Genomic DNA, 25,996 nt, shown 5'->3' on the forward strand with positions numbered 1-25,996 from the left:
AGATTTCAATTTGAAATTTGCACCTCCAACCAATCACATAACGCCATGCATTTTTAGTTAACAAAATTTATGTTGCACGTGCTCTATATGTCGCGCCACGATTGTCACATCACGCGCAAAATATTTATAAAATCTCGTGCTAAATTTCATTCCAATTACCGCCATTTGAATAAAGACAGACGACAATATAACCTTTGAACTTTCAAAAGCCAGCGATGCATTTCAAAATAAATTTCGACTTTTAGAGTGCAGCTGGGAAGACTTAATAACAGTAGAGTTCATTTCCATACCTATTATAATCGCGAAAGGGAAAATTGGGAAGAGCGGGGAAAACCACGCGCAGGCGGCAGGAGCCCCGCAGACTGGAGCTCGGAGCGTCCTAAAAGTTTCAATTGGATAAAAGAGAGTCAGCAGATTTGCTAGCCGTTACACCAAGTATATCTGTTATTAAACAACTCGCGGACTAGATAAAGAGAAATTAACAAAGCCGGAATAATGTATTTGGCTCTTTTAATTACCCCGGAGACTCGGACCCCCGAGCTAAGTGACTCTGAAAAGGCATTTTTCTTTCGTACGGTGCGTGTAAGCAGCCCAAAACTCGTCAGTACCAGTTAGATGATGCCTAGAAATGAGATTTCCTCTTTTTCCTTCTCCTAGCTCCTAAATTTTCCTTCTTTCTCCATTTCTTTTAAACGCCCCCCCAAAAAATAAGATATTTTTCTCTCAAATTCCCTTTACCGTATATCCGAAATATGGTAATTTTTCGCCATCAGAGAGGAAGTATGAAAAATACGGAAGTAATAAAAAAGAAAATCACTAGTTGCGTTCGGTATAATCATAAAATGATTCTTAGTTACAGAGTTCGTTTCAATTCAGGGCCGGATTAAGGGGTGGAGGCAAGGGGGAACTGGCCCCCAGGGTGCAAGGCTTATTGGGGGCCCATTGAGTGTGTATTTGCCTATTTATTAAGCAATTAAAACTAAAATAGCTCTTCGAAATGTAGTATAAACTCAGACTAAAAAAAGCTATAGTTATAGGCACAAAACCAGTATGAATATTGAAGAGTTGACATCACGGGTTCTCATTGGTTAGGTTCGATTATTTTCTCTCACTAACCCAGTGTCAAGTCAAACTTACGAATAGACCTATGGCATTATATCGTTCTCCACTTTGGATAACTATCAAGTCAAACTTACGAATAGACCTATGGCATTATATTGTTCTCCACTTTGGATAACTAGATTTAAATTTATTCAAACTAAAGGGGATCGTTGAACGTCTATCTACGACGAGAGAGAGATTTCAATACCCTTCCTTTTTTAAATTTATTTTTTTGGATAGAAGTTAAAAACCGAGCCACTACATCCCTATGATCAAAACCCTGTGCAAATAAAGTTTGAGAGTCCTTAAGTCTGCTAGACTGCCGGAAAAGGTATTAAACCCCTTACACTTTGATCTTAAAAAAGTATCAAGCTAAGAAGTGGAACTGTAAGCTGAAAAAAAAAGGAATATTCCTTTAAATCCACTATCTCTTAGTTGATTCCTTAAAATTGAAGGGGGAATAAAGTATGTCTATTTTGACCTATATAACCTCCCTTTAAGACCTGGCCGAAAACACGTAGAACGGAAAACGTACTGGAATACGTTTTTCTCCCTAAAATTTTCCTTACGAATCTATTTCCTATCAATGTACAAGTATACTTTAATATATGCATAATCCATCATTTTTACATTAAACTAGGCCTAGATTTTTTATCTATATTCCGTAAGGATTTCTCTATAGTAAAAGTTCAAGAAGAGCGTCTTTTATATATGGGGAAAAACCAGTAGCTCGCGCTATAAAGCGACGTTTTCAGTTTTAATATAGCGAAAGTTATCAATCATCATAGTTTCCATATAAAGCTTCTATAGGACACGTGGCGCGTGATCGCGTATCCAAGTATTAGAAGGGTTGAAATCAGAGGGGTCGGATAGTAAGCGAAAATATCATTCATCGTTAATTCAAATCAGACATAATCAACAGAAAGTTGTACGGAATTTCTAAAGCAATTTTCCTGCACAAATGTTTTCCCTCATCATTAAAATTTTCTCGAATTATTTATCACGATACCCCTTCTGCATTTAAAGCAGCTTGCTTTTGTCAAATGTAGCCTAGGGCTTTATTTATTAAACATCGGGAAACACTATCTAAAAAACAAGTTAAGTACGCGACCTCTCGTTTAGGCACGTGAAAAAGAATATAAGCGCGAGGCATTTAAATTAACGCTTCAATAAGCTTTTATATAAGGTTCGATTCGAATCCGGAAATTCATCTATACTAAGTAATGCGAGAAATGCCCAAACTAAGATGTAGGAATAGTCGGGCAACCTTTGAATATTTGATTCAATAGCTTTCTGGATATCTGAGAGACCGGAACCCTAAATTCTCCGCTTCTATTAATTCAACACCCCTTCCTCTCTCTCTTCCTCCAATCACTCCATCCACTTTCCATCCGGTCGTTCGAGTCGAAGATGAAGTTATTCAGCTAAGAAAATGATACGTTTCAAGATCGGATTTCAGAAATTTCAATACACTCGAGGCTTCACTTCTCAAAATGTATTAATAATTACCGATAGAGAAGTCAAGAATGTCCTTATAAGTATCTCGGGCCTAACATTAAATATTAGCAATAAAGTTATTGAATACGAGCTTTTAACTTCCAAAGTTAAAGAAATCAAAAATGTATTAAGAGTAGAACTATCAGACGAATTTCTATAAGGCTAATGGAATCACGTGTAAAGGTTAAAGTATGCCCTGAGAGCTAAGCCTGTTTTCCATGTATTTTAGTATTAAGGATCCTTTTCTACCAATTAATTTTAATTTTCATTAAAGATAATTGAATTAATTCACCCGTAAATCACTGCGACAATGTTTATCTCAGGTATACAGCAGTTTCTAACAACTCTTTCTTAGGAATGCTAGACCAGTTGGTTAATCCCTCTAGTTGAAAGTGGATACACGAGTCTTAAGTAAACCATTTACTTGATTCAGTCTGCAGAGCTCGAGCATGCAGCTAACTCGAATCTAGAACGAAGCGTGTTTAAGCTCAACGCGCTCCGTTAGCTTTTCGTCTCGGGGTCGTGATTTAAAAGGATAAGTAAGGCTAAAGGTCAACACACTCTCTCTCTCTTACTCGCTCTCCTTTTTTTAAAGGTAAAAATAATGAAAAGAAAAAGAAAAAAAAAAGATTGAGGAAAGAAAATCGGATTGCAGAATAAAAGTGAGAGCAAAGTAGGAGAGTCAATAGCGTCGCCAAAAACTTTGAACGAGAGCTGATGGCCCTCGTCCCGCCCTTTTCCTTTACTACTTCACAAATTAGGATTAAAGACGGAGCTCGTTAGCCTCCATTTTATTCCCAAAACGAAAGACTTTTCTTGATTTTATTATTAAGTTAGGTCACCAGCTAGTTTTCTTCTCTTTCACGACAAGAAATAAATTAAACTAAAGTCACACCGTCACCATTCCCGCTCGGAGAACTACAACAACAGTTTTTTATTACGCTCTAGAAGCCTAGACCTAAGCCTTGGTCATATTTCAATACCTGATTATTTTATATATTAACTTTAGTTTAATATATTTCATTGCTGGACCAAGGGGGGTTTAAGAAACAGTACTGAGAAAAACAAATTAGCCGAATTTGGGAGACATCTCGAATACTAAAAGGGGAGAGGATAGAAGCGAAGGCTTAGTAAGGATATTCGCGTTAATAAATCTTAGAGAAAACGTGAGAGAGAAAGAGATATAGTATAACGCCAGTGCAGATTCGAGCTCGTCCGAACGCCCCTATATTTTTTTCTCTTCGGGACTTTTGTCAATAAAAACAAGCTTTATTCTCAGAGGGGATAAAGAAGAAACTATACGCTTAGATTCGAGACAAAAATAATAATAATAAAATAAAAGAGTTGGGATCAGGATATCTTGTACGAGTGCGAGACAATGCAATCGGTTACGGAAGTAAACAAACCCCTGTACCATCGCTTCACTGTGAATTAAGGTGTATTGCGGGTAAAACGTTTTACAGGCGTTCTATGGAAAACGCATGTTAACGATTCAGCCTGTAAGCTGGCTTTTCCTTAACACATTATCTAAAAAAAAAAAACAAAACTCTAAACAAACTTCTAACGAAATTTAAAATTAACACTTTCTAGCAGCATTAGGTTCGCGTACGTAGAAGAGAAAGAAAGAGATAGAGAGAAAAAAAAACAAGTCCAATACTCGACGAAAAATATATTAAACTAGCGTGACGCTACCTAAAGTTCATCCCACTTAAAATGGGCATTACTTTCCAAAACTAAATTGTAACCCTCTGTCCAAGTAATCTTATCCCTATGAAGGTAATTCTAGTTATACGCTGTACTTTCAGGATGAATCCCAACTATAGTATTTTTCCGCAATAACGCCTTTTTGGAGGATGGCACGAAAGAAGAAGACCAAGAGCAGAGAGATGAAAAAAAAAAAAAAAATAAGGGATGCTGCAGGTTTAGGTCAGGGATCAGTCTGGCAGCTCGTTGATCAAAGGTCGAAAGTCGACTCGCCACATCTGCGCAGTAAGCTCGTCAAAAATCTTTTTCCCCCCTGATGGTCGCGACGTTGGGTAAAAAAAATATCATACCCCTCCTCCTCTCTTTACCTATATATGACGTTAGTGGACAGTGATGCGGGTCATCCAAACCCTTAGCTAAGCCTTAAGCCTCCCTATTTAATCCAGAATCACCCACTTTCGAAGTGGTGGGGTCAACTTTTTTTAAAGGGAAATCAGTACATCAAAAGAACCATCGTATTTTGAAAATATTTTCGGCGAGTACATAAATTAAATATTTCTATTATAGTTTTTGAGTGGTTTGGAAGGTAATATTTCCGCAATTATAAATCCAAACATTACAAATTTACGCGTTAAAATTTGGTCAATAATCAGTTCACCTTCCCTTTTAATCCTTCACGCGACCCCTACGTGTCCCTTCAACTTGTCCCTCCTTCTGTCCCGCATTTTCTTAGTCCTTAGCACGCGGGGACAATCTTTATCCCGGATTCCGAAGCGGCATTATTATACCCTACATCCCATTCTCCCGCTCACCGGAGAATCGACAAAAAAGGATGGGAGGGGGGGGGGGAGACGCTAGCTGCAGGCTGCCGGAGATTAACAAGATCCGCGAGTAGCCCGCAAAGTCAACCCCTGACGCCGCTTACTCATTTCGGAAGACAGTAAAACCAATGGCTAAGTTGGTATCGCGTTCCTTAAGATCATCTTGACGAGAGATGGGCGTTACGGTTATATCAAAGGTCGAGAAGAGAGGTGAACTGGAAGAGCATTCCTTGGATGATTTCTTCTTGACCTTGGGTTTTATCCCGAGTTCACCCCTCGAGCCTGTCTTTAGTCCCACAACCCACAGAAATAGACTAATACGAAGCTATCAATTTACATCTGTTACCAATTAAGAGCAAAGACGTAGGCCTATCTCATTAATTTCAAATGAAATAAATAAATAAATGAAGGCGTTTAATAATTTCGGAGTTATTTCATTTCGGAGTACTTACGTATACTTCATTCCCTAGTTGGCCACACGGACGTAGAGATAGGTGGAGTAGAAGAGGGAAGGGGGCCCGTCGCTAATTGATAAGAATTTATTGGCATTCCCGTTGAAGGCCCCTCATTGGGATTATTTTATATATATAGAGTAGAGCCCTAATTTGGAATCGAGAGAGAGAGAGAGAGAAAGAGAAAAGACTAAGAGAAAGAGAGAGAGGAAAATTCCCTTATCGGCGTTTTCTCTCTCATACCCTGGGAATGCGAAACTAGTCTCTTATACAATAGGATTGCTATATAACAGAAGATGCAAGAGAATACTGTAAGAGAAAAAGGGGATGAAAACGACAGGCCTAATAAGGATTCGGAGCAGTGTCAAGGGTTAAATTAAGGCTGAAGTGTTGAACTTTATTTGAAACTGATCTAAATGTCTTAATTTAATTAATGTTTTTCCTATGGAAATCGGTAGAATTAAACCTTATCAATTAATGTAATTTGTTTCCATCGAAAGGGAAATTAATGTAACATTGTTTTTTTATCCAATAGAAATGAATGTAATTTGTTTTTATACAATGGTAATTAATTTAATTTGTTTTTATCCAATGGAAATTAACATAACTTACATTATACCTCATCAAAACCGTCCTTACTTTCACTAACCCCGTCGAAATTTATCAAACTTATCTTTTATCGTATGCAAATTGCTTTAATCTATGGGTTAGTTTAATAAAATTTTCAATAAATTTTAGCCCGGGTCAAAAACCTCTAACGTGATCACCCGTCCGGTTTGTGTTAACATTTTAACGAGAGATATCGAGAAAGAAGAAGGAAAAGAAGCTGGGCCAGGAGTTAGACAGGTTGGCGTAGAAGGAAAGAATACATATATAGATGTGAAGCGAGAGAGAAAGAGAGAGAGAAAATTTTTCTTCTTTCTCAAAATTGGTTTTGTTAGAAATATTTCCCGGCATTTAAAATTCGAGCTCGGGCGACAGCTCGGCCTATCTGAGTAAACGGAGCAGTCATCCTTACTTAATACGGCCGAGATTGGATTATAGGGGGAGGGGGTAAAGGAAAGTGGGGGGCGACCAAACTTTTACGACTAAATTGTTTAAAACTATCATCGATTACGAGGACACACATACAGTGAGAAGACGAAGAAGAGGAGAGCGAGGTTACAGGATGGTGATGGCTGTCCTTAAAAATGGCGGGAAAGACTGGGGAGGGGGTCGGAGGTCGAGGTTTTCCCTCCGAGTTTTAAGGGGAGTTTTAAAATTGGGGACGAAGTGACAGACGGGCAAACAGAAGATAGGATAGCCATTAGCGGATACCGAATTCCGAGGAGAAGCCAAAGGAACAGGGGGAGAGTCCAAAAGTACCGAAGTACGAGGAAAAAAAAAGGGTCCAAGGAATATATAGAGTTCGTCCCACCCAGGACTTGCAATGCTGCTAAATGTACTCTGTACACTAAAAATAATAGGGCTCCTCTAAAGGTGCCAAGTTTTAAATTATCTCTCAATTTTTAGGATTTAAAGTGATAATCGTCCCCTAAAAGAAAACCTTACAAAAAACCGGTTATATATTTAAAAAATCTATACTTCTAAATGAGTAAAGACATCCACAAGTCCTTTCTCTCTCTATCTTGTAATTAGTAGCTTGAAATGGAACTTATTCTCGAGCAGATATTCACTTTAAAAGGCAAGAGAGCTAGCTAGCGTTGGAACGGAGCATCAGGGCGTCGCTAGGGGTCTTTTCTTCGGCGTTGGAGCGAATGCCTCATCCATCAAATTTTCGTAACCCACTATCGCCGAGCTAGAGCTCATTCTATTATTATAAGTTCCAAGCATCATACGTAAAGGAACGAAACCTTGGACACCTCCTCCTGCTCAATTCCCCGTCGCGATGCGATTCGTTTTTTGGGATCTGAATTCTTAATATCGCGCCAAATACAAGTACACGTATACGTATTTCGCTCACTTTTTTTTCAACCCCTATATAACCACCATCCTCATTTTCTAACCTTACAAACTTCTTCTTCCAACGCAATGGGGTTAGAATTTCTCGTTTTGTATATTATGTAAGAAAAAAAAATAGTATCTAAGATTGCTGAGCATGTCGATGAAATGCTCGGTTCATGATATGGTGGTGAAATAATTTCAAAGATGTTTTACCTAGGTCTAATAAAGTATTTCTTCAAAACGTAATGTTCTTAATTGGCAGAAATGTCTTTAAGGGTATCCTCAATAATCTAATCTACTACCTTTTTTCTTTCCAAATGTCCAAATAAGTTATATGGGGATAGGCAATAGGGACCTCGATTCTAATGTAAACAAAACTCCGAATACAAACAGACACTTTAGTTGGCCATCTACGACTACCTCTGCTCTAACTTCTTTCCAGTCCATGCAACTTTGTGTGTTGTGTGTGTGTATGAGTGCGTCCCGATTCTGAGGTCTACCCCTTGACTACTTTTTTTTCAGATCTAATGAATTATTTACATTTTCCATGAATATTAAAAAAATTAAATAAAGAATAAATAATAATAATATTAATAACAAAATTTCTAATAGAGAAACTGTACTTCGAGTTCTACTAAAATGCTACAATTTATAAGACTTATAATTATTTATTAATGGTATAATTTAATAAATTCATGAAATAAAGGGTGAAAATTGCTTTTTTCCCTAAAGAATATAAGGCCTGCTGAAGCGTTCGTCTCTCTTCTTCCGTTATTCCCCTTCGTTTTAGTGTAGCAAAAAAAAAAAAAAAAGAAAAAAAAAAAAAAAGTTCTGGAGAGTGTAGGAAAAAAGGTTTTCCAAAAGCCTACATACGGATTCTTCCAACTACCTTTCTTTTAAATCGTTATATAAAATGGGAAAATCGTGTAAGTCCTCTAAATCGATCCGTGCTGTTGTAATAAGTCATCATTATTAAAAAGCTCAAAAGGTGTAAAATAAAAAATAAATAAACGAGTTAAAAATAAAATGCTAAAAAGAAAAAAAGTACAAGGCGTTTTATATTTATTATTAAGAAATTTGGGTTGACTTTCCTTTGATAGCTTTTTAAGTTAAGCTTTTTGCTATATAGAGTAAGTAATAAATTATTCAAAAGTATTCGGAGAGTGGAGTTAAAATACTTGAGTTGAATTTAGCGAGTTGAGAGCAGTGAAAAATGTATAGTAGAAATTAATTTACATAAACTCTAGTGTTTCTATTGTACTTTTAAAAATTCGTAAAAAGCTGTCGCGCGCTTGACCAGATGTGTCTTCGCCACTCATAAATGTTTGGTCAAAATTCTAAATATGTTTTAGGCCTAACAGTTTCACACTCGAAGTTATTATTATTCTTTGGTTAAATGGCAACCAAAAACAAAAAGATAAAGGAAGCAGCAGTCGCGAAATAAAAATTTCGCGGATTTTAATACGAAACGAACCGGAGAATAAACACATTTTGAATTTCTCTTGGAAAAGTTTAGGGTTGAGTGTGTGTGTGTGAGAGAGAGAGAGGCAGGCCGTCGCGATATAAAAGTTGGGAAATTAAAAGGCCCTCCTGGCTTTTGCATACGAGGGAAAAGGGATAAGGAAAAGTGGCCACACTTGATCCTATTTGGGAAAAGAGAGGAGAGAAAGCCCGAAAATCCCGGAGTAAACTTTATTGAGTGGAAAAATGGAAGATAAACAGGCGCCCGGGAATTTGCAAATTTAATTCGCCGTATATAATTCAAAGCCGAGAGAAAAGTCTTCAAAACAATAGATAATAAAAATAAAAACAACAGAAAGAACAATTGCATATTCGCTAACCCTAATCCGTGGATACGAATATAATATATAAATTCGGGATATCTATGAAGGGGAGCCATTTTAAAATTCTCCGAGGTAAGGACATCCCGAAGGAAAAATCTCTAAAAGGTATAAATCGTTTCGCACCATGGACGCGTCGCGTCGAAGCCAATTACCCATTTTATTCGCGAGGTACACCAATTCAGAATGGCGGCAACTTACGTAATAAGCTTTATCAGTGAAACAAACACCCCAAACCCCTTTTGGCCCCCATATACCTTATACTATACACGGGCCAAGAAGGTATTCAGTTATAAATGGACGAACGATACCCTAAACGGCCCGGTAAATATATAAGTAACGTGTTGTGGGGAAAGAGAAAACGATATTTTAACAATTCCGCAGTCTGCTTGTCTGGACACTAATACGTTTGGCTGCCATGCAGGATGGGACTGGTCGGTGTCCGAATGACGTTCTTCCCTAAATTGCTTCAATATGGAACAAAAAGGGGGACGGGAAGATAGATGGATAGATATATAATTCGCTTGGGCCCCCAAAACGCGCGGTTAGGGTTATGGGTCCCAATATATTTCAAGGGAAACTGAAACTAGTCTTATATTGGAAAGTCGGAATTATCATTAGCTTTCTGTAAGAAAGGGGTTTCATTCCAGCTTTGCGTCATTGCAGCGAATTGGGGGTGAATAGAAATCTGTATGGTCATTTTTAAACGTATCTAAGGTAGTTTGTGTTAAGGAACTTGAGGGGGTTTTATCGTCCCTTTGTCGTCGGTTATAGCTAGCCACTATATGATAAATTATAAACGATCTTTTCGATTATTTTCCATCTCGAACGCGTCGTGCCGCGAACATGATATGGGGCGAACGTATAAAGCGTGGTGAAAGATCCGCGTAAAGCTCGTCTCAATTTCCTCTCGTATATGATCTTCATTTCCAGTTACAGTTCGCGTCAAGTTAGTTAATGAATCGAAAAGCTAATCGCACCCTAAAACTCGACCCTCGGGACGGATTTTCTCTTCATTCATTGGGAATATCGGGACGAATACGTTGGTAGAAAACTATAAGTCTGTTTAAGGAATAAGTAGAGAGATCCAGACTAGAGGTCCCTCCGTTAATCTATTACGCCGTTGGAAAAGACAGTCTAGTTGTAGTACCACCACGAATGTATTAAATTCAAACACGAATACATAATTGGTAAAATAATTTAAAGTAAAATATGTCTCTTGAAATAGTGGTAATGCCTCGGTAGTCGGTTTAAAATAAAATCAACCTTAATAATTTTAAATAATACTTCAAGCTCAATATTCGTGGCAAGATGGCGCAAATTCTTAGCAGAAGCTATGTAAGAGACGTGTGTGTGGGTAGAAAATGCGCGGGGACGCAGATGGCGGGAGACTACATCGAAATGGGATAAGAATAGAAAGACTTTGGCCTAACTTCCCTCATCTCTCTCTTTCTATCACGTGGCCCTTTTCGAGGTTTGTCTTCCCAGCAGTATTGGGGCCTTATCAAGCCTAACTTCACTCCCATTCCTACGTCCATTTGGTCCCCAATCCTCCATTCCGTACCACTGTTATAATAATGTTCGTGTCCTGAACCAAAACCAAAAGGAAAAAAAAGAAAAAAAAAGAAATTTAGAAATGTGGTGGTGAGCAATGAAAGGGGAAATCCACAAAGATGCCCTTTGTATTATCTTAAAAATTAATTTCATCGAAATGCATCTATGTTAATTCATAAGAAATTTATACGATTCTTTTGTAACTGTAGTTTCAATTAGTGTATTTCTTTTTAATCCAAGTCCTCGCATTGATAAGATATAAAGAATTAAAAATCTTACAAAACTTTGAAATACGTGAATTAAGTTATTCAAAAGCCAAGGCTTAACTAGGAAAAAATGGGCCTGAAAAGCTCTTGTAGAAAATGATCACGTTCTATAGAGTAGAGCGCCTTTTAATGGATCACATGCGATTTTTTATATATAAATCAAGGGGAACCACGAGAGAGCCTCTTGGCGCTTTTTCGTAAGTAAGCATCGTTGATTTTTCTTACGTTAACGTTGACCTAATTAGAAATCGTTAATAATTTATCCCCGTATTAGATATAGTTGGGAGAGCCATTTATTATTTAGGGTCTCTTCGCTGTACTCTTTATTTTGGCTGCGCAGAACAAAAAGATTGAGCCAGGGAAATTAAGGGTTTTAGTTTTACCGTATTTAGAGACGTTAAAGGAATGAACCACTCTAGAAATTTCCCTCCCTGTTATCAATTCGATAAGTGCCTATGAAATAATGAATAATGGAACTCTGTAAGCCATCTGTAATATTAAAAGCGATACAAGCAAAAAAAAAAAAAATAAAAAAACTTAACTAACAGGCGTCTACGCCTTAGGCCTTGGTCTGAAGCAGACAGTTACAATATTTAAGAGGACACAAAGAACTTAACTTACAAGTTAGGCCTTGGACCTACCAACCCTGTATTTTCATTATAACTAATAAAACGTATTTCAAACTTACACGTTACGTTTGAAATACGACTTCTTAACCTTTCTAATATCAAGAAGAGAAAGAAGAAATAAGAAAAAAAAAACCAGGAAGAGAAAAAAGAATCCACGATAAAGAGGAGTATGGGCTGGAAGGAAAAGAAAATGAGAGCTCTATAGGAGTGCTGTTCAATTTAGTCGGCAGCCGAGTAATCCGTCGGATATCGTATATTACGATCGTTAGAGGCTGCCAGAAGGGACGGGGGTTTGGTAGTGTACTCGCATTGCGGGTGAAAAACGCCTAAATATAGTTATCCTTTCCACCAAGGCTTAAGAAATTTATGAATAATTCAACATTTTTGAGAGAGAGAGACCATGAAAGAAAAAAAACTAAAAACATATCTGATCTTTGAAATACGCGAATTTATATCTAGTTTAGTTATAAGTAACATTTGTTACGGCTCTCCTTGACGCACATAAAAGTTAGCATATATTATAATATTAAATTAATAATACTTAGGGAACATTATTACGAAAGAGGGAGATAGTACAATTTAAGCGTACTATATTTAGCTATACACCTAATGGCTTTCAGAAAGATATTTGCCTCTAAATTAACTCTATTATATTCGCTACAATATTTTGAAAATTTTAGTATTTTTGAATAAATAACAAACTTACGGACGGTATAACCTTTCAAAAATCGCTATTTTCACGAAATGTATAATTTAAAAAGAGAGAGAAATCACGATACGCTTTCAAAGCAATATTTCTATCTTGAAACTTATTATTTACAATAGTATCAGCTTTGGACGTTTCTACCACTACATCATTTTCCCCCATAGAGAACTAAGCCTGCCCAATCTTTCCTTGTACTGTCGCCATCGAAATTTATGTTTCACTATAAAACTTGGTTAAAATCCTTATCCTAGACAGTCGGTCCCTTCTCTTTATTTTCTACCATAAGAAGAGGCAACGGTAAACCAACTTTTAGAAGTTTATGGGCGAAACCAATAAAAGCGCAATACGGGAAAAGTCCCATGAAGTCCCATATACATGACGTTATACACCATCCAAGATTGCGGATGAAGAAACGGTGGATATAACAGTCTGTCCGAAAATTTAGAGCTAATATAGATAAAAGATAGTGTAACGTGGATATGCTTTACGACCGGAGTAACAGCCTTATATTAGACGGGTATTTTACGTTACTATTATATTCAATAGCTCTATTTCGTTAGATATTAGACTGTAGGAAGAAATCGAATGGAGGCGCTCCCTTTAAAAGGTTGTAAGTATATCGTCTTTGAAATGGAAGAAGACAAGAAGAACATAAATTGAAGTAAATATAACAAAATCTTAGCTTGTGTCTAATACACGTAAAGGCAAAGTAAAAATGATTTGTTTTGTTAAATAAACCTTACTATATCAAGGTTTGTTTCACGAACCACTATGTATTTGGTATCGTTCTACAGAGGTAATTACACTTATCGAGTTTTACTTCATGGTATGAATTTCTGATGGTACAAAGACTAAATAGAAATAAAGTTGCATGGTATTTTAGAGAGGACCAATGTCCTTAATACTATTTTTAAGGGTATTGCCCGAATTACTAAGAAATCTTTACGATAACAGACGAAAAATCGGATATAAAAAGGAGTTAGCGAATTCCGAATTTCCGAGAAAAAGAATATTACCCTATTTCCTTTCCACAGCAATAAATACACCCCTTTTTTACGATAGAAATATACTGTATGCATATACTGACAGATTCATTTTAGTAGAAACTATACGTATATTGTAAAACATACTGAAAATTTTGATAAAAAAAATTATAAATTAAAAGAAAAAAAAAAGAAAAAAATGAGGAACCTGTGATTTTAATGGGTCATTTCTTGGGAGGAAATTTTTCAAACTAGTAGATCGTAAAAGTTGATTTAACGGGGGAACATTTGCCCGGTTAATAGCCAGCCGGTAGAGAACTTTATAAAGCGAAAGTTTTAATCGCAATGACCAAGTTTTTTCAAAAAAAAAAAAAAAAAAATAATTATAATAAAAACTTTCAAAGTGTGACACTCTTGAAATGGATCAAAATTTGTTTCGCCAACGCTACCATATTTTAAGAATGATAATATTCTATACTTTTAAATGCATATTTTTCCTTTCCTTTTTAGGTATAGATAGCAGCGTGGTCAGAAAAAATATTTATGATATGGTTGTTAAGCTTGCCTAAATGTAAACGACCTCCGCAGTGTGAATTTGTAAATTTTCCCGCAAAAACCCGTCTCTCCTCCATCTTTGGAGGAAGTTGGCCCATAAATACCCTTAATTGAACGACAATATTCTCGGGTTATTGGATTAATTCAAAGCCGTTGGGGGAGGGAAGGAAAAGGGGGTGTTTTATTAAGATCCCTTAGGACTAACGCGGCGGTTGGTTATAGTTCTTGGAAACGAATAAAAATAGTGGATGTTGGAACGACGACGGAATTTAATTATAAGCATGCACTCGGTGATTTTTGGCGTCGAATTCCCCCTTCATCTATAGTATATCTCGAAAAGGGAATTTGTGGACGAGATAACAACGAACAAACGACGTGAACAACGGGATGAAACCATAGATTTTCCTCATAGTAAGTAGAATGCGCGCTGGTAAATTATTTCCTCGTAAAAAAAATAGGTTGGTTTAGGATTTCTCGTTTTCCCCCTTTTTAGGTCTAATCTAGGAAGAATCTGGAGAATCCGTATATGAATATACTGGTATATTAATAGAGTCAGAAGTGAGATGAGACTAGAAGTACTGAGCTAACCAAATTCTTCACTCGGCGAAAGTGAATATTCTTGATAACACACCAACGGTTGGCCCTCTGGTGGCGGTTTCAGAATTTCCCCTCCAAAACGTGAAACGCTCGCGGTGGTAGACGACCGAACTAGATTCAAGCACCTGCGTCCGTGTTTCGCGGCTTTAGGTTGAGGGGAAGGGGGTAGGAAATGTTTTTGGAACTCGACCAATTTTTCTCTCTCTAGTTTTAGCGCCTGGGAAGCGGCATAAAATCCTCAAATTTGTTCACTAGTGCCAGGATCTACTATCAATGCTAGAGCACTTCACTTCTAGTCTCATCTCACTTCTCAGGAGTGAACAGAAATAAGAGAGTGTAGGCTGAGCTAATGAAAATATATTTACTTTTGTCTTTCCGTAAACTTGAGGACGCGGGCAAACCGAATTATATTAAGCCACCAGCTTTATTTAGCAGTTTTGACTTTCAAAACCTCTTATTAAAATTACAAAATACCCTTAAGATACCATGAAATATTCATTTGAAACTATAATAGACTAATATTTGTTCATTTTGGAACAACAAAATTCCAGACATAATAATTAGGTCACAAAATAAGTGTAGGTTGTAGGATATTATATACAATTTCCTTCCAGATTTAGTAATTAATAAAAGCCCAAGGTCATCACAAAATAAATGTAGGTTATATTATATAAATATCTCTAGACATTTAATAAATAATAATATTCGTCAAAGATAAGCGTTGTTGTAAAAATCTTAACCTATTAAAGGGCGGGGCAAAAAAAAAATATCTTCCTTGGGATCGAGCTAGGCAAAGGCCATGTACCAAAAAGGAAAAGGAATTTTGTTAAGGCCCCTATAGATTAGTGGATCCGTACAAGGAAATTCTGTTTTTCGCAGGAAGCGGAGATTAATGTTGACTAGTCGCGCATCTTCCGATTCTCGTTTTCTTATCCCCAACCAAATCTTCATCCTCATCCTCATCCCATCGCGAAAAGAGAAGAGAATCCCCCTACGAAACTACATCTCGTCAAGCCAAAACGACAAGAAAGCGGCTACGGATCGTAATAAAGCTTTACCAATGTTGTTTTTGGCCAAAAACACTGCCCCCCTCTGAATAACAAGAAAAACAAAAACCATTCGGACTAATAGCCTCTCTCTCTTTACCAGAATTGTTTTAGTTTTAACTCATTTCTAGGCCTAAACACGCTAACTTTGTTAAACGGGTGCCAGACCGTAAAGCAAAAGTGTAGCGTTGCTCTCGTGTAATACCCATTTATTTACTTCCGGTTAAAGGTTGCGAGCCAAATAACAAAATTAAGAACTTACCACGAGGTGTTTATAACATTCGTAACAGCAACCTTGAGCGAGCGAAATACTTTATCAAACTTTGCGGCAACGTCCTAGAAAAATTAAAGAAAACGGAAGAAATATATAGGTTAGAAATGCGAAAGGTGAACTTAGTTGGTCTAATTAATTTCATTTCCCCGTTACTAATTAAAAAATAAGAGAAGCGTTATACAAATAAATACAACCCGTTCCACTTTCGTACGTTTCAAATATTATCTCTACGAATCAAGAAGTATTGTCCAGGGACAGTGAATTCCTAAGATATTTGCGCAGTTTCTAAACTTTCGCATTATCTCAGGAAGTATAAAGCAAATCGTGAATTTCGCGTACTCACCCACGCCGCTATGTAGGTTGGTTTGTTTATCAAAACTTCCTTTACTCATACTTTTAAAACTAATTCTCTTAACTTCTGTTAAATTCAGGTTAGGGTATATCAGAGTACACATTATTCCTCTAAACTTAAATTAAACAGGTTAATATTTAATTTTAATTCTCGATAGCAAATTGGTTTAATTGTGCCGATATAGAACAACCTTTCAAACAGGAAATAGAAGCAAATACACGTGACATTTTGCATTTCATATAAACTAGGGGTGTGCGAATACCACTTTTTGGATATCGAACCGGTTATCGAATACCCAAAAATTTTCCTTGTCAAATACCGAATCGAATACCGAATAGTTGGGCCTTGGTAATTTTTTTCCTTCGCGATTAATCGCGAATAGTTAAGCCTAGTAACCGCGAATATTTAACCCTAATATTCGCGAATACTAGGCCAACTATTCGCGGTTAATTGGGTAGTAACCCTAATATTCGCCAATAAAATTACAAAGCAAGGAGAAGAACATTTAGAAGCTCCTAAATTTCAAAATACCTCTCCTCATTGGTGGTCAAGTATTTCTTAAAATTTTCGTATGCATTTGCTGGTAGTTTTTGATGGGAGACAAATAAAATTGGGATGATATTTTTTTAAATAAGGTGGGTCTCTCTAGTGCCAAGGACCAAAATTTATGGATGTCGAACTTTAACCGAATAGTCAGTTCGGTATTCGATATTCGAATCGAATAGTGAAAATAGGCTTATCGAATACCGAATCGAATTATTCGGTTCAGTATTCGATCGAATTATTCGATTGAAACGGTTAACCGCACACCTCTAATATAAACATCCCTTTCGAAATACCCAAAACAAATAAACCAACATATTTATTTACATTTGAGCTAGATCTATTCATCATTCAATGTAAAGTTCAATCTAATGAATGGAAGATGGGGGATCATCGTGTTCTCAAAGGTCAATAGGCCAAATACGAGAGCTATATTTTCAATATTTATATTTGAAAAAGTGGCGTTGAAATTTTTATTTATTTTTTTTTTATTTTCATTTAGACCTAAAACTCTAGATTCTAAGAGCAAAGTCTTGGGAGTTGGGACAGTATTTTGATCAAAAAAATCTCTTTCACACTCGGAACTTCTTTTTAAGGCTTCAAAGAGCGATTGACGCGGAAGAAAATACCAAAAAGATGGAAAGAAAAGAGAACCTTTAGATACGCGCCAATGGAAAATAAAAAATACAGAGTAAAAAGAAAAATAAAGAAAAACAGCAGCGTAAAGAACATAAGTTTCCATTAAGTAAAGCGAGATAATACGAAGAAAGGTTAGCGATTTCTCCTCTTCTCTCACTCACTCTCTCTTTTTCGTTTTCAAGGGAGGTGGGGCGTAAAAAAGTAGTACAGAAAAGGAGTTTGCTAGCCAGGCTTACAGCTAAAAACGCTAATCGATCGAAGACGATATCTATCAGCATCGATTTCCGGTCTCCTTAATTCTTTGGTGGGAAGTCGAGCGGCGCTAACTAATTTTCCCGCCGCTGTCGCGGAGTTCCCTTTCTACAAAAATCTCCCCCCGCAAAACTCAATCGCCTTTACAAACAACGACCAATCAGCGAGCCCGAATTCAGATTGAAGCCTAATAGGAGTGGGTTTCGGTTTACTGATTTACTGCAGGGACGGTCTACGGAAATCAAAATTTATTAATCATTGGAAGACTTAATTGTAATTTATTAATTATATTTTGAATTCACAGAAACTTTTCCAAGTCACTTTAATTTTAATAAACTTAAAGATAATGAATTGACGTCATCGGAGTAATTATCTACAACTAAACTCTATCTATACTTATCCAAACACACGAGCTAAATTTCCTGCTAACCCAAGAGGAGTTGTTTCCAAATAATCAGAAACCCAGGTTGAAATTACAGCGAGGGCAATGCTAGGCCCACTTTCATTCGGAACAAATGTTAGAAGGCAAGCGCGGTACCAAATAGACGCTTCCAATTTGCACATGCCGGTTGGCGCCTTATAACAAAAAGTAATTTCAAGACGTATGCTAAGTAAATTGATAATGTTAAGTGTGATTACCATTCCCAGGAATAATTCGGCGCAGTGCCATAATGAGATATCTCTCTCGGTGGACGCTGGATGATCTAGGTGAAGCTATCAGTTATGGTTTTAATGTTCAAATTCCCCAGGGGGAACAAGTGAATTTGCGTAGACTCGAAACGGATATCGCCCTCATTAAGTTTTACGGAGAAAGGGAAATTGTTGATATGATCAAAGCTCTCTCTCTCTCTCTCTTGGCCCGGGATATAAATTAATACAACTATGGCGATTCCAAGATTCTCACAAGCCCCTTTCCACGAAATAGTAAGAATATACTATATTGCAATTATAATTTATCCCCAGTAATTAGTTTAATTACTACGCGGCGAGATAGTGCGGGGAGAGAGAAAGAGTTTTCAATGGAAAAGCAAACGCGATAAAGCTCCGTGAATTGGGTCAAGATTTAGTTCGGAATAAAATTAAAATTTTATTTATTATATCGTTAATATAGTCATATATTTAAATGACAATTATATTTTCGGGTAATAAGGATTTAAATACGGTGCGGTGATATTTTAATTAAGCCTTTTAATCGTCATTAAAAGCTATAGTCTCAGATTTAAATCACTGACAACAATATGTGCAATGTCTACACTTATTTTCAACAAGCTTACTTACAAGATAAAAATATAGATATTTATCTCACATCGAAAATTTTCTTTCAATCCTTAAGTATCATAAGATGTGCTTTGACGAAAAAGCATAACAAAGTAACAAAACAAAGACCCTAATAGCAAAATTTCTCTTATTATTTTTTGTTCTGTTTCGACGAATGTTTATAAGAATGTTTTCAAGAAATGGATATATTTCAAAGAAAATGCACTTGCTAAAACTAAGATTCTTTCCAACCCATCATCTTCAAAAAAATAGACCCTGATAACGCCATGAGCGACAAAGTTGCAATTGAAATAGCGTATTGTTAAATAAACAAGAGCGCAAAAGGCCATTTAAAAACAGCAGCTTCACCATGGAAAATCGCTGTACAAAAAAATAGTTCCTGGATTTCCCAGGTCCTAAAAGGGTAAAGGCCGGTAGAGATTCAATTTTCAATTTGGAGACTCGCGACTCGCTACACGAGAATATAATGGAATCAAAAACAGGAAAAAAAAAATCCATTTTTTCCTAGGCCTAAAAAAAGAAAACTCTTTAAATAATCGATACTCTCGTGGGGTAAAAATTTTCTCGCTTTCATAATCCGGGTCGGAAATAGAGAGTTAGGGAAAGGGGTCAAAGAAAATGGGATTGGGAGAAGCTGGAAGATGAGAGAGAGAGAGAGAGATCCTTGAGAAGAAGAAGAAGAAAAAAAATTTCCGCAACAAATTTGAGCTGACGCGTGTTTGAGTTTCTGACATTTTCTTACAAGACGAACGATAAATTACCCCAGAGTGTCACGTCCTCGGATAAAAGCGGGGTAGTACCGAGGGTGCAACGGGGTACACTGGAGCCAATTCGAAAAACGAAGAAGAGTTGAAGAAAAGATAGCGACGAGCGAGAGAGCGAGCGAGCCAGCTAGAGTATAAAGTTACACCAGAAGACACTCTCCGGGATATAGTGAAAATATCTTTCACAATATTTTTCAATGTGATTCCCTACTAAGGACAAGGCTCTATAGTGATGATTTTTAAACGTATTGGATACAGGCTCCATTTTGGTTTACATTTAGGATAAAAAATAATATTCGAGGTGTATATATAGGGAAGAGGGCTCTTTCCGCGTGGAAAATATTGTTCTAAAAATAAAAGGTTTTTAAAGTTATAGCTCGATGGTTCACGCGGGGTTCGAGGATAGAGGAAACGAGATTTAAGAGGAAAAGCGATCCTCTTGGAAAAGAGAGAGAATTGGATTCCTCGGAGTGGACTAGAGAAGAGGCAATCTCCTTAGATTGGGTATCACCCTTCATCTATTTTCGATCTTCCAAACAAGTTCCTTCAAAAAATATATTATTTCACTTATTTTCTTAACCCCGACTGTGTGTTTAAACCTCCACACTTAAGTCAATATGGGAATTTCAAGGAAAAGGTTGTACTATCGAGATTGTAAATTCTCAGTTCTGAATATGTCCAATTAACCCTTTATAAATTAGGAAGGCATACTCGCGCGCTTTAATTCATTCTTGAAAAATTAAAGTCTCAAAGTTCAGTTACATCATTTTTACTCTGGAGATATTTTGATAAAGGAAAAGGTTCGTTCAACTAGCCAATCGCGAAAGCTCTCGTATATCCATCTAGATTGACGCGAGTAAGATTTGCGTATAGAGAATATCCCATTCCTTCTATACTATCCTTAGAGCTAGCGAGGATGCTATAGCCAAGAACGAGGGTTGGGGCACACAATGCTTTTCCAGTCGCCCGAACACGAGCCAGGGCCCCCTAGAATCCCTAGATCTTTATCCGAAGCGATGTTATTGCAGGCCTTAGTAGGAGTTGGAAATCTTAGCTCAGAAGCGGCAGCGGCAAAGGGTAACGAGAGAAAGAGTAGTAGAGAGAGCCAGTTTGTAGTAAGGATGCGGGGAGAAAGATGGAGGAGAGCTAGGACAACAAGGGAGTGGGAAGGAGGGGGAGGAAGTAAGGTTAGGTTGCCCGGGTGAGTGGAGCGCGCGCGAGAGTTAGAAAAGGGACTTTGGGATCGAGCGTCGATCGGAAAACGCCGAGGTCTCTACGAATAAACGACGGATATAGCCGATAGCGCCCTTAAATCAGCGGAATCGACCCGAGCGCGTACCACCACCCACCCGACCGCCGCGCTTTGCACGAATAAAACGTGACTCTTTGAGGGAGCGCCCGACGTTTTGCATCTAACCCTTTTCCTTCAACCTTTAAGGACCTTCGATTTTATACGTATATATATATAGATTATTCTCATTCCGAGTTTTCTACAAATAAGAAAGTAAATCTACATCCTAAACTCTATAGTCTTCGATTGCCTTGATTTGTTCCAATATTTTAATTAATTGAAAAATCGATATTTCTCAATGGAAACTTCAGTAGTTCATGGTCAGTCAAAGGTTCAATTTAAATCAATTCCGTGAGAGCAAAATTTGTAATCTTTCTTTTGACTCTGTTAACATCCAGTCATTATAATGAAAACGACGTAAAGGAGACAAGATATGCTCTCTTAACAATTTTATTCTTAATTCCACAGACTTCAAATAAAGAATTGTACCGCATACGAATAAATACTAATTCAACTTCAACACCGTATTTATATCCCACTCTAAATCTTCCATATATATTGAAGAGCAACCCCTAATATCTAATTTAGAGATTTCAAAGTAACAGGCGAGTAAATTCAACCACTATATAATACGCAATTTTGAATTTTGAAGGTGTTACGGATTTGAAACCCCCATTTTACTTCTACTTGTAGCAAAGCGCGAGTACCAGGCACCACCACTACCACCACCACCACAGGTTAGTTTTAGTTGCGCTTAGAAGGAACTTTTCTCCGATATCTGCATCCTAGACTTTCAACCGATATCTGCTTGCAAAGCCTAGCTAACTGAGTTCTATATTTACTCCTTCGCCAAAGGGGGGGAGCGCAATCGATAAAGCTATCCCCTTTACCTTACAGGCGTTTCAAATTGCGTCCAGACTACAGAGGAGGAGACTTTTGAAGCTACAGCAAAAGGAAAGGAAATTGGTCTGTAGTTTACAATGGAAGCGATTGAAAGGAAAATCTCCGTCATCACCATGCAGGAACTCCTCCAAGAGCGCTCTCGCTGACACCCTGCACACCATCTGACGATTTTTCCCATATAAGCTTATACTTTTCTCGCCAGATTTTTGGATCTTGATAATTAGTCACGGAATATTTGGGGTAGATAGGCTGTCGTAACAACCAACGACGACAAAACCTTTCTTGGCCTCCCACCATAACCTTAAACCCAAATTAAAGGCGGTTTCATAACCATTCAACCCACTTGAAATAAAAAATAAAATCATCTTCTCCTCCAATATTTCGAAATTTTCCTTGATCTATATTAATATTTTTACACAAATCAAAGGACAATGAATTTTTAAATTAAGATTTAACCTTAGTACGATTTTTCTAGGCTACTAAAGAAAGGAAAGGGTGCTTCATCGACAATTTCTTAATGTACAATAGGTTAATTTTGATGAAATAAAAGTTGCGAAATTGGTTGAATTTCGCTATTTTATAGGCAAAACCCCCGCTAAAACAATAAAGACATCTTACAAATAAAGAAGAATGCATGTTATTTACCTGTTTTAACACGACTTAACGTCGAGTATTATGTTTACATAATTAAAACATGATTTCAACTCAAACCAAATTATTCCTCGCAACTGCAACACCTCCTTTAATTATACGTCCAATCAGTTTATTCGCATACTTTTTTTCCCTCATTTTCACTTCTCCGTTATCGGTCGTTAGTACCACGCCTCCTATAGGATATATAATATACCCCCCTGGGAACGGATAAAATATCGAACTTGAAGGGTGGATTAATAATGAATTGTTTATTAATCAAGTCTCTTCCACCCTCAAACCACCTTCAACCTTCGAACCGCGTGAAGGAGAATTTTCGCCCCCCCCCCAAACGTATTGTCTCTATACCTATATCCACAGCGACTGCAGTCTCGACGAGGAAAACTTTGTTATTTTGGGGGATAAAAGGGGGAAAGTTCAGAATATATATTATAGCACGGTTCTTGTAATTCTTTTCTCCTGAAATTCAGCTTAGATCGCGGGCCCAATATGCATCGTGTATCGATGTTTATCCCTCGTTTTAAACGCCCCAATAATCTACTAGAGATAACAACAGGATGGAAATTACAACTCATTGCTTAATGAAGGTGAAATTAACAAGCTTCCTAGCCAAGGACCAAGGTGCCTTCGCACGATGATCGTAATTTCTTGATATGTCGTTCAATGTGTTAAAGCGGGGAATTTCAAAATTAAAAAAGCAAAGGCTTAACGAAAATTTATGTATTCACAAAGCACGTGACATTTAGAATTATTATTTGTTAAAATAGAATTGAAATTTCTAATTTCGTTTTATTTTTTAAAAAAGTCCGAGTGCAAACTTCCAGGGGTAAAACTGATAATGTATTTCCTATAGGCCCCTGTAAAACTCCGGCCCGCAATACACCGGTGTACAATATTTTAATAAAATTCATATCTTTCTTAATTCTGAACCTATTTAAACGTTTTTGAGATCAAATTGGACATAAAATTACGCTCTACATGTATAAATAGCATATTTAACATTGAAAATTGGTACAGCCCTTGAAATTTCAACATTTCCACGATCGCTATCTGGTAAACATCAACAAATTAAATTATAATCGTTTCGTGTGAACGTGCCCTTTGTTAAACGATATATATATACGTATAGTAGCTAGAGGGGACTTGGAAAGATGAGAATCGGTAGTCATTGTTTCGTAAACTATGAACAATATTAAGGGCTAAGGTTAGGCCTTGGAAGCCATCGGGGAAAGTTGCTTTGAACGGACACGAGATGCGCTAGAGATAACTTTATTTACATTTAGCAAACATCAGGAGGATGCTGTCCTTGTTTATCAAATGATACAATCGGGAGAGAAATTAGCGCGATAGGATGGGAAGCTCCGCGGAATACTTTGGCTACGGTTTAACAATAATGACGACTGGAAATTACTTTATTATATAACCTACGCTAAAACGATTACAAATAATGAGTGTACACTTTACAAAGTTTTCTTCGTAACTAAAAGAAATTGATTTCATCGAAATTACATTCCAAAAATGTTCTAACGCAAATGACCTATTTATCTTTGACATTTACCCTAAAAATTAATATTTACTATTCATTAGCTCTTCGGTAAAGGTATAGAGAGCTCTCTCTATACGTCTGCGAACTACATTCAAATATTAAAGAGAATCTCAGCTAACATCTATAATATCACTTATCTAAAAGCTCAGCTTTCAAACATGTATTAGTTTTAACATAATTCCGAATATTTCCGAGTTAAGATTCAGATTGCACTCAGAATTTAATGATGTTCATTTTGTACAGTAGCCGGAGATTGCAAGGATTCAATTCCGAAAATATGTTACTGTACGCCTAAATTATTGTAGATCTTTCAAGAAAGATATGAGAACTGAAAGTTAGGGAATCTAAACTCTGTACTCTTTAAGATGGAAAATTTTTAAATTGCAGGTAAAGGAATAAATATAAAAACAAATTTTTAGGAATTCGAATATTTTATCGCTTTAATTCTGAATTCGTGTAGCTAAAATTATTTTAGATATTTTTATATTAAGATCACGAACACACGCGTATTACATAAGTTTCTGACCTTTTGAACTTTAACCTTTGAATGACATTTATTAGATACAATAATGCCGGAGTTAATTTAACGTAATCCTTCAAAATAGAGGTCTACGCGTATCGTATATATAATACAAAGACAATGTTTACGAGGGAAGTTTACCGAAATCAGCTTGCAAGCCTAAGGATAGTACAAAACGGTTTAAACTGGGCAAGGATAATTGTCGCGGGGGTTTATACTGTCTAAAGTCGCCGCGGATAAGCTTCAAAAGCCAAGATTGCGGGAGATGAGGAGGTTGACGGAAATTCGATGGGAAATTGTCCAATGAAATTACTCAATTTCTACATGAAAATTGGTATCATCGAAGACTTAGTCGAATCATACATGAACGGAAGATAATAACAACGAAATTCTTGTGGAAATGGCAAACATTCCTGGCATTAAGTAGAGAGAAATAGTGCATGGGGTACGTACAAGAAGGGATTCGTTTAAGGTTGATGCCGGAGGAACAGAAATCAGTTCGTTCGAGGTCATCGCTTTTTATTTCCTTTATCTTTCGGATGCGTCGCGTACACACAACGTACGGGAAGAGGATAGGGATGCGAATGCCTCGAGGGGGCACATACGGAACAGAAAAACTAAAGAGTGCAAGCGCAAAAGAAAGAAAGAAATATAAACCCTCGCGTAACGGTGTAAGACGGACAAGAGATGAACCGAAAGAAAACAAGATAAACAAGACGAAATCTGGAGAATACCGCGTTGTTTACTTGTAGTTTCGTCTGACTGTTTGTACATAAGAAATAATGGGTTTCAAGGGCATATCGAGGTTAAAATGACTTAGGAAGTACTTTCACTTTCTCTAGTCTAGTATTCTATAAAAGTAAAGTACCATACGGTATAGACATATATCCTATTTTCCTTAAAGAAGTAAAATCAACAAACCAAAACATTTACAAATCCGGGTGAATTAAAGCTAAATACAGAAGGACCTTAGGGTTTTAGTTTCATCGTAAGTAAAATGAAAATCAACTAAGTTAGGAAATGAAATCGTTTACTTGTTTAGATTTCGAGACGTAAGAGCTTTATATATGTTTACACTCTACCCCTTAGGATTACTTCCCCATGACAAAGACCATCCTATCCTTGCAGTCAGGATATATATGTCTTATTGGGGACTTAAGGGGAAGGCAGCTTAACCTATGTGGTTTAACCCCGAGGACTGTTTACGTCGATGGTCGCATATTGAACCCTATATATCAGTCAGTCAGGGGCAGGAAAAGAAAGCGCGACCATCAGGAAGAAGCCATT

General features: G+C 37.0%; 1 protein-coding gene across 1 annotated transcript in view; it reads right to left on the reverse strand.

Annotated features, from left to right (window-relative positions):
• Positions 1 to 25,996, reverse strand: part of pio (zona pellucida domain-containing protein piopio) — a 174,243-nt gene that overhangs the window by 50,982 nt on the left and 97,265 nt on the right. Inside the window, exon 3 of the mRNA XM_089868194.1 lies at positions 15,959 to 16,032. The gene's annotated coding sequence lies outside the window, so the exon portion shown is untranslated. The remainder of the gene's footprint in view (positions 1 to 15,958; positions 16,033 to 25,996) is intronic.

Source organism: Phalangium opilio, unplaced genomic scaffold (assembly GCF_054372755.1).
Source record: "Phalangium opilio isolate 3A_F unplaced genomic scaffold, DU_Popi_V2 ptg000024l_1, whole genome shotgun sequence".
NCBI lineage: Eukaryota > Metazoa > Arthropoda > Arachnida > Opiliones > Phalangiidae > Phalangium > Phalangium opilio.